This window comes from Suricata suricatta, chromosome 14 (assembly GCF_006229205.1).
Source record: "Suricata suricatta isolate VVHF042 chromosome 14, meerkat_22Aug2017_6uvM2_HiC, whole genome shotgun sequence".
Lineage (NCBI taxonomy): Eukaryota > Metazoa > Chordata > Mammalia > Carnivora > Herpestidae > Suricata > Suricata suricatta.
The window spans coordinates 83815744-83826868 of record NC_043713.1 but is presented as its reverse complement, the minus strand read 5'-3'; the positions used below and the strand labels follow the sequence as shown (position 1 = coordinate 83826868).

Genomic DNA, 11125 nt, shown 5'->3' with positions numbered 1-11125 from the left:
GAGAGAGAGAGAGAGAGAGACAGCGTGAGCAGGGGAGGGTCAGAGAGAGAGGGAGACACAGAATCGGAAGCAGGCTCCAGGCTCTGAGCTGTCAGCACAGAGCCCTATGCGGACCCCGAACCCACGAATCACGAGATCATGACCTGAGCCGAAGTCAGATGGTCAACCGACTGAGTCACCCAGGCGCCCCCAAAATTGTATTTTAGGAAGATGCACGGCCCAGAATGGGACCTCCAGCACGCACCATGCGCTCTGGGGTTTTGCTGTCGGCAGTGGTGAGCTGTGGCCAGCAGCCTTCCTCCTTATGACCGGATTATAGACACAAGTAGAGGCACAGAGCAGGTGAGGATGTAACATATTTTGGCCACTCACGTCTCATAAAGTTGAAACAAACACAAATTGTGTCCATTTGACAGCAACGTTGTTTAAAAAGCTGCACCTGGGAGGCTCAGTCTGTTAAGTGACGGACTTTAGCTCAGGTCATGATCTCATGGCTCCTGGGTTCAAGCCCAGCCTCCAGCTCTGGGCTGACCGCTCAGAGCCTGGAGCTTGCTTCAGATTCTATGTCTCCCTTTCTCTCTCTGCCCCTCCCTTGCTCTCTCTCTCGCTCTCTCTCTCTCTCTCTCTCTCTCACTTTCTTCAAAATAAACATTTTTAAATAAAAATTTTTAATGTAAAAGAATGAAGCAGGTATTATCTACTTAAAAAAAAAAGACTGAAGAATGGCTAAAATTGAGGTGTTGGCGAGGATGTGGAGAAAAAAAAGAGTCCCCGCGCCCCGTCGGTGGGAACGCAAACTGGTGCAGCCACTGTGGAAAACAGTATGGAGGTGCCTCAAGAGGTTAAAAATAGAACTACCCTATGATCCAGCAATTGCATTAGTGAGTATTTACTCGAAGAACACAAGAACACCAATTCAAAAAGATATATTCATCTCCATGTTTGCTGCAGCGTTATCTATAGCAGCCAAGATACGGAAGCAGCCCGCGTGTCCATCCGCAGAGGCCTGGCTGGAGCAGCTCAGTGGCACAGGACTCGGCCATGAGAAAGGATAAAATCTTGTGATTTGCAACAACATGGATGGATCTCTGGGTGTCATGCTAAGTGAAACAAATCAAAGGGATAAATCCCATGGGTGCCTGGGTGGCTCAGTCAGTTAAGTGTCCGACTCTTGATTTTAGCTCAGGTGGTGATCTCACAGTTTGTGAGTTTGAGCCCCGTGACAGCAAGGAGCCTGCTTGGGTTTCTCCCTCCCTCTCTGCCCCTCCCTGCGCGCTCTCTCTCTCTCTCTCTCTCTTCTCAAAATAAAGACAAATCCCATATAGCTTCATTCACATGTGGAATTTAAATAACAAAACAAGTGAACAAAGGAGAAAAAACACAAACCGGAAAACAGACTCTCTGCTACACAGAACAAACTGACGGGCACCAGAGGGGAGGGGGGGGGGGACGGCTGAGCCAGAGGTAGGGATCAGGGCGTGCACTTGTCTGATGAGCACGGAGTAATGTATGCAATTGTTGAATCACTATGTTTACACCTGAAATGAACATAACTGTATGTTTACTGGAATTAAAATGAAAACAAAATAAAAATATGAAAACTTATGCTACTAAAATGGGTATGTTAGAAGTTAAAGCCTATTAGGATTCAGGAGGATTAAGGTATGTAAACTTACCTGTTAAAAAAAAAAAAGAATAAGGTAGGTCTATATATGCTGAGCCCGGAAAAATAATTAGAGGGCATTATGAAGTGAAAAAACAAATTGCATACTAATATGTACGTTATGCTTACATTTTATTTTTTACGTTATTTTATTTACTTTGAGAGAGAAAAAGAGAGCACGTGAGCAAGCTGAGGAGGGGCAGAGAGAGAGAGGAAGAGAGAGAATCCCAAACAGGCTCCTCACCGTCAGCCCAGAGCCTGACACAGGGCTCGAACTCATGACCCGAGCCGAAATCAAGGGTCGGACGCTTAACTGACTGAACCACCCACATACCCTGTCATGCTTCCATTTTAAAAGTAAATGAGGGGGGCGCCTGGGTGGCTCAGTCGGTTATGCCTCCGACTTCAGCTCAGGTCAGATCTCACGTTTGTGGGTTCGAGCCCCACATCAGGCTCTGTGCTGACAGCTAGCTCAGAGCCTGGAGCCTGCTTCCTGTTCTGTGTCTCCTTCTCTCTCTGCCCCTCCCCCTCTCACACTCTGTCTCTCTCTGTATCAAAAATAAATAAAACATTAAAAAAAATTTTAAGAATAAATTAAAAAAAAAAAGTAAATGAGGGAGCCTAAGCGGGTCAGTCAGTTAAGCGTCTGACTTCAGCTCAGGTCATGATCTTTCGGTTCGTGAGTTCGAGCCCCACGTCAGGCTCTGTGCTGAAAGCTCAGAGCCTGGAGCCTGTCTTCGGATTCTGTGTCTCCCTCTCTCTCTGCCCCTCCCCCACTTATGCTCCGTTTCTCTGCCTCAATAATAAATAAACATAAAAAATTAAAAAAAATAAAAGTGAATGCGTGTTGGGAAGAAAAACTAATAAAAGTAAATGTGTGTTTAGAAAAATATAACGTGCATATTCTCAGGGGGGAAAATCCGGAAGAGCATGGAGCAAAGCACCACCATTGTTTCCTGGGAGCAGAAAGGAATGGGAGGGATTCTACCAGATACACAGTTTTGTCAGTGGCGGAACCATGGGGCTGGCAGACCCAGACTGTTCGCCCCACCCGGGACACGTGCCTGGCTTCCCAGCACCAACGGCATCGGCCCTGGCCCTCACTGTGCCCGTGATTGCAAACCCATCCACGGTGCCACAGTCCCCTGGGCTCCCAACACTTCTGAGGGCCTCAGATGCCCACAGGGGCAAAGGCTGTGGTCGCCTCAGCACCCAGGACCCACCTGACTATAGGAGTCTGCCTGGAAACGTGGGCAGGTTAATGCCCCTCGGGAAGAACTCAAGAGACACCCACAGGAGCGGGCGGATGAATGGCTCGCCTTCCCCCAAGTATCCCCCACGCCACTCGCCCCGTCCCACGCTCTGTGATGGACAATCTGAGATTCAGCCTCTGCCCAGGGATGTCCCAGAAGTCCGAGCAAGCGGGCGAGTGTGTTCTTGCGATGCTGGGCCAACCTGGGTAACGTTCTGCCTTGAATCTGCTCTCCCTCCCCTTCTGCCTTTCGTCTCCTCCCTCACTCTCGAATTCCTGGTGTGGTGCCCTCCAATAAAGCATTAGCTCATAAACCTTGCCTCAAGCCCCATTTCTAAGGAACCCATACAAAGGCAAGGAGGTGCTTTTCTACTTTGCTGAATTTTTTTTTCATTAAACATCTTCTTTAATTAAGAGCCCAAGCACAGAGGCAGATGGGACCCTTAAGCCAGAGAAGCTTTTACCAGGTCATTGGAACAGGCTGGAAAATCGACCCAAACTAGCATTTCCGGGTAACCTCCCTTCGGGTGCAGACAGGCATTGACATTCAGACAGCGTGTGCTCAATGCACTTGAAAGAATCTCGTTGCAAGGGTTTGATCATCCCGTTTTCTGAGATGGATCTGGGGAGCCTGAGTGGAGTCTCCTACACAATGTCCTTGAAGGAAGGTCGACCACCAAGCGGAATCAATGCAGAACAGACCACGGGTGTCACGTGCCATTGCCAGGGTTTAGATGCGATGGCGACATCAGAACTGTCCCATCATCTCAAGTCTGTCACAGAAGGAGGAAGAGGCGGTGAGGGACAGCCGGGAAGCCAGAACAGCATCCGTGGGAAGTCGGGGGGGGGGAGAACGTGGGTGGAAGGGGGTGTGAGGCAATTTCAGGTTGTCAGCCCTTTGGGATGGAGCTCAAGGCTCAGGGCAAAGGCAGAGCTGTGGGGAGACCCCTCGGACTCCCGGAAAGTCGGAACGCTCAGAAAATAGTAGCCTGTCTTAGTCAGCTTGGGTTGTTGTGACAAAAATACCGCAGACTGGGTTCTTTATAAACAACAGGAATGTATTTCTCACAGTTCTGAAGCCTGAAGTCCAAGATTCAGACACTGGCAGATGTGGCGTCAGCAAGACCCTCTCTCCTATTCACAGCCGCTGCCTTCCGGTCGAGTCCGCACCAGGCAAGAGGGCGCGGCGGGCTCCGTGAGGGCACTGTAATACCCCTGACACCATCACCTGGGGGCAGGACTTCTTTATTTTTAAGTTTGTTTATTTTTGAGAGACAGAGAGTGCAAGCAGGGAGGGGCAGAGAGCGGGAGAGAGAGAATCCCAAGCAGGCTAGCTGTCACCGCCGAGCCTGATGTGGGGCTCAGATCCACAAACCGTGAGATCATGACCTGATCTGAAATCAAGTCAGGTGCTCAATGGACTGAGCCACCCAGGCGCCCAACACTGTATCACTTTATCCATAGATTGTACAAGCCCATGGGCTTTACATTCCGAGTTATTGAGAGGGGAGTTGGGTCCTGAGCAGGTGGACAGAGGAAAGGGCCCTGGATGACCGGCAGCCCCCGTGTTTCCCAGTCATTCAGCTCTGGCAGGACCTCTGGACACACGGACACACAGGACACACACACACACACACACACACACACACACACACACATCTCCGTGAACCTCTAGGTGAAAGCAGAATTCTGTTCCTTCTATGGCAGTGAAAAAGCTAAATTCTCGCTCTCCCTGATCGCCGGGCACGGGTTGTAACACCAGGTCCTTCGTGTGGACGCCCTCACCAGGGATTTGAGTTTGGAGGTACACCGGGGCACACGGAAGCCCCAGAGAACTAGGAGGTGGCTGCTGCTCAGGTGTGGGACGAAGCTAGAGAAGCAGACGCGGAGTAGACTATGAACGTCCGTGTCGGCCACCGTAAGGGCTCTGTTCTGTCACCTGGCATCGACACCTGGAGGGACAAAACGCATGTGCTTATCAAATCCCGGGGCTGCACAATGTTTCTGCTGTGCAGAAAACAGATGAGAAGGAAGAAGGGATGAAGACAAGTCAGTGAGACGCCCGCTGTGGGCTCCTTCCAGAAGCAGGAGTGACAGTCGGCGGGGCCAGGGCGGCAGCAGGAAGGTGGAGCAACGTGGGCGGATTTGGGAGAGATTCTGGAGGTGGAACTGAGGGGTTGTCCTGAGTCCTAATCTTCTACTAGCCCATCACGTCACGGTCAGGCGTCAGCACTGGTTTCATGATGTCATGGCTCCAAATGGGACGCCTCAGTAGGAGCAATAGCCGCACATGTAATAATAGCCCCACCCCCACGGCAAGAGCCCCAACAGCTAACGTTAACGTAGCTCCTACTGTGTGCCACCCTCTGTTCTAAGCATTTTACACATTTAATCTCCACTAAATTATTCCCATTTTACAGATGAAAAAAGTAAGACAAAGATTCAAGGACTTGTCAGATGTCACGTAACGTCCTCCCTACTGCGCCGTATATGAACTTGACCCCACGGTCAATCTTTGCCTCCCTCTTCAACTTCATCTTACGTTGTTCCCCAACTTGCCCCAACCGGTCCGCTGGCAGTCTGCTGACTCACACGCAAACGCAGCCCGTTCTGCTCCCGGGCCTCACACACATGGTTTGTGGCTCTCTCCGCTTCCCTCGCAGAGCGTATAATTCCACTTATCTGAAATGCTCAGAATAGGCACATCCACGGACGGAAAGCAGCCCGGGGCTTACGGGGTGTCTGCCTCACCTGGACAGAAAGTATCAATGGCTGTGAGCTTCTGGCTGGATAAAGCCCCTTTCCCTTTTCCTTCCTGCCCTCTTCCGGAGCCTAGAAACAAAGGGGTTCTGTGATGAGGAAACATTTCTACTAAGTGATCTGAGCTTCCGGAAGGAAATTACTGTCTCCCCACCGGCAAAACAGCAGGGAAGGTAGAAACAGCCCAAAAGTCCGTGGATGGATGGATAAACAGAATGTGGTCCACCCATACGATGGGAGCTTGTTAGGCAATGAAAAGGAATTACCGGGTTCCACAGCATGCGTGAGCCTTATAAACATTATGCTGAGTGAAATCCAGGCACAAAAGGCCGCCTGGTATATGAAGTGTTCAGAATAGAGACATTTATGGACCCAGAAAGCAGAAGAGTGCCAGGGGCTGGGAGCAGGAGAGGATGGAGAGGAACTGCTAATGGGTACAAGGTTTTGGGGGAAGGTTGCTGAAAATGCTCTGAAATTAGAGGCTGGGCATGGGTGACGGCTGTGGAACCTTGTCATACTAAGAACCACTGAATTGTACACATGGCTCAGTTGGTTAAGGGTCCAACTCCAAAAAGGTGAACACTGTTGCATATGATTTATATCTAAATAAACATTTAAAAATGAGTCTTTCCCCTTCCACAAAAAAGCAAAAAGAAATGTGCAACATGCCACCACCAAACAAACTGAACCCAAATCAGATCAAACCTGTTGATCCAACTACCAGTCTAAAGAATGAGGAAGAGACATATTAAAGGGTTTTGCAGTGGTGAAAGTAGCAAAATCTACCCAGCATCTCTCTAAGACAGACAGTCCTGTTTCATCAAGAAATAAATTTCAGGGCATCTGGGTGCCTGAGTCAGTGAAGGTCTGATTTCGGCTCAGGTCATGATCTCACAGTTCGTGGATTCGAGCTCCATGTTGGGCTCTGTGCTGACAGCTCAGAGCCTGGAACCTGCTTCGGATTCTGTGTCTCCCTCTCTCTCTGACCCTCCCTTGCTCGCACTCCATCTCTCTCTGTCTCTCAAAGATAGGTAAGCATTAAAAAGAAATTTTTAAAAACAAAATAAATGTCAAGGGAAGGAGAAAAAAAGAGAGGGAGGAGTAAAGGAAAATAAGGGACGTATCAGCCAATTGCAATGCGTGGATATTATTTGGATCTTGAGTTAAAGATGGTAAAGAAAGAAATCGATGAGACAACGGACATCATGAACACTGCGGCTATTTGATATGAAGAAATGATTAACTTTCTCAAGAGTGACACTACTACCGTGGATGTATAATTTCAGTATGTTTTGAAAATACACATTTAAATATTCATAGTAGAGGGGTGCCTGCATGGCTCAGTTGGTTAAGTGTCCAACTCTTGGTTTCACCTCAGGTCATGATCCTACGGTTGGTGAGATTGAGCACCGCATTGGGCTCTGCATTTATGGCTCAGAGTCTACTTAGGATTCTCTCTCTCTCTCTCTCTCTCTCTCTCTCTCTCTCCCTCTCTCTCTCGCTCTCTCTCTGCCCCTCCCCCACTCTCTCTTTCTCTCTCAAAAATAAATAAATAGGCATAAAAAAAAAAGAGTTGTTATAGGGCACCTGAGTGGCTCAGTCAGTTAAGTGTCTGACTTCAGCTCTGGTCATGATCTTGCGAGTGGTTCATGGGTTCGAGCCCTGCATCAGGCTCTGTGCTGACGGCTCAGAGTCTGGAGCTTGCTCTGGATTCTGTGTGTCTCTCTCTCTGCCCCTACCCCACTCATACACTGGCTCTCCCTGTCTCAAAAAATAAACACTAAAGATTAAAAAAAAAAGAGTTGTTATAAAATATTCATAGCTGAAAAATACAGCATGTGGGACCCTTTTTCCAATCAAATTGTGCTAACACACCTGGTTTCTGGGACACATTGATTTCTTGATTCTCCTCCCCTTTTTCAACCCTCTCTTGCTCCATCTAAAATTAGTTTATTTTTGGTGTCACTTGTTTCCTATCCATTTCCTGTAAGAGCAGCAATCCTGTCTCTCTCACACTGCCACATCTCACAGGGTTAGCATAGTCCCTGGCATATATTAAGAACTAAATACCAGGAACGCCTGGGTGGCTCAGTCGGTTAAGCGTCCGATTTCAGCTCAGGTCATGATCGCACACTTTGTGGGTTCGAGCCCCGCGTCGGGCTCTGTGCTGACATCTCAGAGCTTGGAGCCTGTTTCAGATTCTGTGTCCCCTTCTTTCTCTGCCCCTCCCTGCTCATCCTCTGTGCCTTGCAAAAATAAAATGTGAAAAAAAAATTTTTTAAAGAGCTAAATACCTATTGAATAAATGAATGTCAGTATAGCTCTTACCATTGCTCTGGCCCTGTGAGCTTCAGGCCCACATTTCCGGCGTCAATTAGACATCTGCATCTACACCCAGACCAGATACCTCTTCCAGATATCTGCATCGATGACGGGGATGCCGACAGGAGCTTAGAAGCACTGGAGGAGGCCAGCACCTGTGTTGATTTGGTTAACGATCACAATTACCCTCTGTGATCCCATTTTACAGAGCGGGAAGCTGAGGCCCAGAGAGGCCAGACACCTGGTACCAGGATCAGAACGCAGAGAGGCTCTGGGAGCTTAACCACCAGGCTTGACTGTCTCTCCTTGCTTAAAACTGTAGCCATTCTCCTAAGCACTCAGGGTCATCCTAGACTTCTGCTTCCCTCCCCCCTCCCTTCCTGCCCCCATCTTTGTTTATTTTTAAGAGCGAGAGAGAGAGAGCGAGCAAGTGGGGGAGAGGGAGAGAGAGAGAGAGGGAGACACAGAATCCGAAGCAGGTTCCAGGCTCTGAGCTGTCAGCACAGAGCCCGACCTGAGCCCCCCAGGCGCCCCTCCAGTTCTTCAGTCCTGGCCCTCTCTCAGTACATCTTGCTGCCTTGAGGGGACAACTGCACCAATTTGGGCATCCATTATTTATTCCTTTGTTCAACGTGGGCGCCCACTGGGTTTGGCTCTGTCCCTCCGAGCTGTGGGACCTTAAGGAAGGGCGTTGAACGGTGCCACCCTGCCCCAGAAGATACTTCCACGTCCCGATCCTGGAAGTGGAGACCTTATTTTGAAAAAACAATCTTTGGAAATAAGTTAGGTTAAGGACCTTGAGATGCGCTCATTGTGGACTGTGCCGACGGGCCCTAGATCCGCTGACAGGTGTTACTATAAGAGGCATAGAAGAGAAGACAGACATGCATGCAGGGACCATGTGAAGACAGAGGCAGAGACTGTAGGGATGTGGCCCCAAACTAAGGAGCCCAGAGGCTGGAAGAGAAGTGAGAGGGTCCCCTGGAGAGACTTCAGAGCCAGCATGATCCTGCCGGCACCCAGATTCCAGACCTCTGGCCTCCAGAACTGACAGAGACTATGTTTCTATTGTTTTAAGTCATCAAGTTTGTGGCAATTTGTTACATCAGCTACGGGAAGCTAATGCCCCTCCCTGTTTCTCACTGTCCTTGATTTAGGATGGGGATAATCACGTGTCCACCTCATTGGCTTGCTGCACAGATCTGACCTCTGGTGTGAGCACTTACCAGCTGTCGGGCCTCAGGAGAGTTGTTGGACTTCTCTGTGCCCCCCCCCCCATTTCCTCATTTGTAAAATAAGGATAATAATACTGCCTAGGATGCTGTGAGGAAGCAGTTCTCAAACTTTCTGGTCTCAGAGACCCTTTTCCAAGGGCACTCTTAAAAACTACTGAAGACCCTAAAGAGATTTCATCACGTGGGTTATATCCCTGAAAAGCTACTGTAATTGGACATTTAAACTGAGGTTTTTAAAAATATTGATAGGGGCGCCTGGGTGGCTCAGTCGGTTAAGCCTCCAACTTTAGCTCAGGTCAGATCTAACGTTCGTGGGTTCAAGCCCCGTGTCAGGCTCTGTGCTGACAGCTAGCTCAGAACCTGGAGCCTGTTTCCGGTTCTGTGTCTCCTTCTCTCTCTGCCCCTGCCCCTCTCATGCTCTGTCTCTCTCTGTATCAAAAATAAATAAAACATTAAAAAAAATTTTTAAATATTGATGAATTCAAAAGCAGATACATTATATTTTAACACGTATATATTTTTTCAACGTCTAATTATTTTTGAGAGAAGACAGAGACTACAAGCAGGGGAGGGTCAGAGAGAAAAAGACAGAGTCCAAGGGTCCAGGCTCTGAGCTGTCAGCACAGAGCCCAAGGCAGGGCTGGAACTCACAAACCGTGAGATCATGACCTGAGCAGAACTGAACCGCCTAACTGATTGAGCCACCCAGGCGCCCCTTAACATGCATACTTTTAATAAAAATAACTATGCTCCAAAACAAACAAAATACTGAGAACAGTGGCACTGTTTTGTATTTTTGCAAATCTCTTCCATGTCTAGCTAATTATGAGAGCTGCTTCTGCATGTTCAATCGACTGTGATATGCTATTTTGTGTTAAATATATCAAGAACATCCTGTCTCAACATTGATAGAAAACTGGCAAAAGGGACAACCTCAGGGAGAGTTGGCCACTGGAGAACCCCACTGGTCACCAGGCCACACTCTGAGAACCGATGGATTAAGTGGGGAAACACACTATTTATTTGTAAAGCACTTAGAATTTAAAGCTGATGTCCAATGCATTTTCAACTTAAAATATTTTTAATCAACAATGTCCCAGGTTGCTGTGGGCTTTAGGCTTTAGGGCTATAAGGGTGTTAAAGTGGTTTTTTTTTTTTTTTTTTTTAATGCCTCCTAAGGGCTCCCAGTCTCATGGGGGAGGCGTATGTGTAACCACAGCGTTAAAACTCAGTATGTGCGGAGCGATTGTATAGGAGAAGGCAGCGGGCTGTGGGCACGCAGGGGAGGTCCCTAAACCACGCGGGGTGGACGGCAAGATGGGACGACTGGTGGGTTCAGGAAAGGCTGTCCTGGGGGCCGAGTGTCCGAGGGACCAGGGGACTTAGCCAGGCCAAAAAGGACAGGGGGCTTGGACAAGAAAACCCGCGGCGCTGAGATCCAAGCCCCGGCCTCACCTCCTCCGTGAAGCGGTGCTGAGGTCACGAGGAGCGGCTAAAGGACGTGGCGCTGCGGGCGGGGCAGCCCGGCGGCTTCGGGGGCAGGGGACCCCTCCACCCTTCCTTCGGCCCCCCTGGGCGCCTGTGCGGGGGCGCGGGGCCCGGCGCCGCCAGATCCGCCAGCACCTGATCTGCGGGGCGGGGGGCGGGGTGGGCTGGTCCTCGCTCTCCCCCCGGGAGGGGCTCCATCCCGGAGTCGCCTCCCGACCCCTCCGTTCTCCTCCCCCGCAGGGGCCGCTGCGCGGCGCGGCGATCGGTCCCCGGACAGGCGTCCCCGCCGCCCCGCCCCCTCTCCTCCGGGCTGGCCTCGACCCCTCCCCGGCGCCGGTGGGAGAGGAGGAGCCAGGGCCGGGCCGGAGGAGGGGACGACGCGCCCGGCCGCTCGGGGGCCGCGCA

At 50.0% G+C, this 11125-nt stretch overlaps 1 long non-coding RNA gene across 1 annotated transcript in view; it reads right to left on the bottom strand.

The window, feature by feature from the left end:
- Positions 1 to 11105, bottom strand: part of LOC115278391 — a 16094-nt gene extending 4989 nt beyond the window's left edge. Inside the window, exon 1 of the long non-coding RNA XR_003902857.1 lies at positions 10688 to 11105. This is a non-coding gene — a long non-coding RNA (uncharacterized LOC115278391). The remainder of the gene's footprint in view (positions 1 to 10687) is intronic.
- Between the last annotated feature and the right edge of the window lie 20 nt (positions 11106 to 11125).